The sequence below is a fragment of the Mustela lutreola genome, chromosome 5 (genome assembly GCF_030435805.1).
Source record: "Mustela lutreola isolate mMusLut2 chromosome 5, mMusLut2.pri, whole genome shotgun sequence".
Lineage (NCBI taxonomy): Eukaryota > Metazoa > Chordata > Mammalia > Carnivora > Mustelidae > Mustela > Mustela lutreola.
In genome coordinates this window covers 158,342,915-158,347,172 of record NC_081294.1, presented here as the reverse complement: position 1 = coordinate 158,347,172, position 4,258 = coordinate 158,342,915, and the positions used below count along the sequence as shown (strand labels likewise).

General features: G+C 43.8%; 1 pseudogene; it reads right to left on the bottom strand.

Moving 5' to 3' along the window:
- Window positions 1-2,295: 2,295 nt before the first annotated feature.
- Window positions 2,296-3,765, bottom strand: LOC131832691 (mortality factor 4-like protein 2; annotated as a pseudogene).
- Window positions 3,766-4,258: the final 493 nt, after the last annotated feature.

Below are 4,258 nucleotides of genomic sequence, written 5' to 3'. Positions count from 1 at the left end.
ACCTGGGTGGCTCCATTTGGAAGCATCTGCTTTCTGCTGGACAGATGCTTTCCTTTGATGCCCTAGAGCCATAAGGGGCAGGGAGGGCCAGGTATGGAACAAAGGCAACCCGCACACTGCTACCTTCCAAAAGCTGATGTTTTCTCTTTGGGGAGGAAAGACCAGGACAAGGACCTGGCTCAGATTCAATTTTCCCTTCTTCCTTCCGTCCTGTACACTGCATCTGTCCCTGCCTTTGTAGATCTCCTCTCTGAAACGACCTTCTCTTGCCTCCTGCTCACACAATCACCTCTTAGTAAAGTTGTCCCCATTTTCGATATGAAGGAATATAAGCTCAAGGTGTGAGCAGCTCTCTGGTAATAGCCAACCCAGGGGCCTGATGTTTGTGGAACCCAGGACAGGGTGAGCAGGGTCTGAACAGATAAGCACAGGATGTTTTAAGTGCTAGGATTACACACAAGCAACCCATATCCCACTTACATTTAAGTTACCTGGACTCTACCAGCCTTCACACTGGCTCCCAAAAGCAGCACCCTCAAATTAGCTCATACATCATCCAGCTTATGGATTCAAGCCTCTCCTTTAACAAGTTCTCCTGAATTTCACTTCCAACCCACAAAGGAAGCCTCCTCATTGTTCCCATCTGGGTATAATGAGGTGGTATGAGCAAAATGCTATAACTGAGCTCAGCCCAGGAGCCACAGCTCTAGACTCTACCGCTCCAAAGTCAGTTGGAGTCCATTGGAGACACCAGGTCACTGGAGCCAGCCAGGAATCTCATCTTCCAACTCCATTCTGACCCCCAGTGTCCAATTTATCAGAATGTCAGCACTGACCCTTGGAAGTGGTTCCAAGACCCTGAAGTCTCCAAGGTGCACCTATTCCCACCTCTCTCACACTGTGCCTTACTCTGTGCAAACACCCATACACATAAAACTCCCAATGTGAATCCCACATGTCTCCCCAACTCCTGCAGTACTTCCTTGGTCATAATAGAGCCCAAGATCTTGGCATCTCATACCATTTTGCCTCCTGCCCTGACCCAAAACCTCCTGACCCAGAGACAGGGAATGGTCTCATGCCTCTGGCCTCACTCTAGCCTGCTTCCTTGGTCTTGTCATATTTGTTCTTCCAAGGACTGCCTCACATAGGAACCTGTCATGGAGAAACACCTATTGTTTTGGCCATGGTCTGAAGTCATAACATCAGGGGGAAACCTCAGATTTAGCAAAAATCTGCTGAATTTGTCTCCACCAATTGCCTTATGAAGAAATACATATGTACAGACATACTGCTTCTCTATTCCTTCCAATCAGAACGGTACTGTCCTCAACTGCTCTGCTTCGGTTATACAGATCAGTATGTCCAAAACTGTTGATGGGAACAGGCAGGTTATGCTCAGAGGAAACTCTGTATATGCCCCCAACATATTCTTAGAGCCATGGAGACCCCAGAGTCAAGAGAATGTGATGACTCTATAAAGGACAGTACTGACTCTAAGACAGGCTGCTCATTATGCTCACGCAGGGGTTTTTTTTGTAAATTAGCTATACAGAAATAATAATTTTAAATGGTTTATTTACCTAATATTCAAATTCATAGCACACCACCACTCTGCTAGATGATCACACACTTCCCAACTCCCCTTCTGTTCCATAGTGGGTGGGTGCCCATACATTAACCCTTGGGCACTGCGTGTAAGGCAGAAACATCCAAGAAGACCCTCATTTGAATGAAGAAACTCTCCAACTCATGGAGCTGAGCCTGCCTCTCACTGCACTGCTTGGCTTCTTGCTTTAAGGTTTCCACCTGTCTTTTGAGGATGTAACACTACTCCTTCAACTGGAGGATCTCAGCCAAAGACTCCACAGTGTTCAGGGCCTTGATCTCCTCTATAACTTCCTCCCATCACCCCTCTTCATTTCCTGACATATTTTTTTTTTGGCTTTGAAATATAGAAACAAATTTTAATTAAGATCTTAAATACAATTCCTAAAATATCAACTTCTCCAGAAAACCATGGCTACACATTAATGCATTGCCTCTATCAAGTTAGAACGTGCATTAGACTCAAATACAAAAACCATGAAACAAATCACCATCCTTCAACAATCTGTGCAAAGATAGAATGCCTAAGGAACAACATAGATGGACTTGTAGAGGATGGCCTGTTTTACTTCAAGCACCATTTTAAAAAAGAGAAAGAGAGAGAGAGCACAAATGCATGGGTTTTCAAGTATAGACATTAAGTTGAACCTTTGCACTAGGAATCAGGGCATTTTGTCACGGAGCATTAACACATATTAGAAAATTGTGTAGTGTCAAAGGGATAGAACCACCAGCTTTCAAGAAATGTTGTCAACTAGGCAATAAAATGTTCTACTGAATGTTTCATCTTTGTCTAATTACTCTGTACACTGGTAGCAACTATGAAATGAGAAAAGGAGCTTGCACTCCTTTCATTTTCTGTTTAGAACAAAACAGAAAACAAACTGAAACATAAGCCATGTTATACATTAACAGTTTTAAAGAACATCAATTATACAAGAAAAAGACTAAGAACAAAAAGAGTGTTTACAGATACCAGACGTAACAGTGAGTGGTCAGTAGACCCTCACAGGGCTTTGCGGTGGTACTCAGCCGAAGCCACTTTGTAATCACTGGCAGTAACCAGAGATGCAACACTCTTTGCCAGAAATTTTAGGAAAACATGCAATAGCCCAACAATAATGCAAGGCTCTTCTCATCAAGGTGTGTATATGCCAACATAGCTCCGATTCTTACAAATAATCTCAGTAGGTGTGGGGCTCCATAAACCTGGGACATTGGTGCATCAGGGTGAGCCAAGAGGATTTCTGCATACTGGGGCCTTTCAAATTTGTAGAGCAGCTGAATGCCCAACATCACATTGAAATATTCTTTTATTCCTGCCACAAGTTCATTAATTGCGTATTCCTTGTTATCAACATTTTCCTGCGACTTTTTGCAATTTGCATGCTCTTCCAGAATGGCATCTACATTTTTCGTAGCAGCAAGTTGAAAGAGCTGCTTCTGCCTGGTAACTAAGTTCCAGTCCTCAACAAGCCATTGTTTTAATTCTTCAGGAATCTTCACTTTAACTTCCATTCTATTCTTAAAGGCCTCCTCACTTTCAACAGTGGGATCGGCCCGGGACCTTTTCTTCCGAGGTGGCTGGGGTGCTTCTCTGGTACTGCCACCATCTCCATTTCCAGGAGTCTTCTGCTTGTTCTTTCTTGTCTTCCTCACAGATCCTGAAGGGGGGTTCTCTGCAGATCGACCTCCCCCATCGGCCCTGGGAGATCCGGTTCCAGATTCTTCTGCTGTGGACCAGCAGTCTTCTTTCCTGAGGAAGCTCCTCTCATCTTACTTCTCTGCATATTGCTTCTCATTCTTTTCTTAAAGTTGTCTTTTTTTGCATATTTTTGTCCATTAGTTTGAGAACCCTGCTTTCTGGAACTCATTCAACCCTGTTTTTATTCCAAGCAATAATCCTCTCCCTTATTTCCCTTCCAAGAACTCCTAGTGTTTTCCCAGATGGAACCTCCTAGATTTCCTGGAATGGTCTGGAAGGATGAGGTTGGGGACACAACCTAGTTTCTGTAATCAGGGATGGTTCTGCAATCAGGATCAGATCTTCTGATCGTTACAATACAGCAAACTTAGTTTTTCTGATGATGGCCTGAAACGAGAATCCAGTTCTTTCCAGCAGCCTATGTGTGATCACTGCCATTCCTCCAACCATTATAGTCCTGACATATGTTTTAATAATAATAAAAAAAAAAAGTCTTCAAACGACTGTTCCATCTCCTAGGGCATGGTGTAGTTTTCTTCTGAGAAGAACTTCCCCCAAAATGAATAATACATAGATAGCAGGCCACAAGGACCTGACGCTGATGTGAATCCAAAGTAAGAAGGGACTCAAATGCTCACTTCTCTGCAGTGTTGAAAAGGACACAGTCATAGAGTTTTGGGACAAGTTGGTGTCCCAGCAGCTTCTTAGCCCAGTGTTATCCTAGGATGGAAGGCTCAGGGTTTGAAGTCTCCCAGGTCTCCATGGTTCCTTTGGACACATTGGTGCAATGCTCAGCAGGTTTGCATATCTCATAGTCTGATATCAACTGGCAAGCCCAGTGTTTGAGAGTCATGTACTCTTGGGAGAAGGAAGGATCTATGTCTAAGGTCAAATGGTGAACTCGCTTTCCACATGGCTTCTTGGCCCAAGGCACAGCTGCATTGT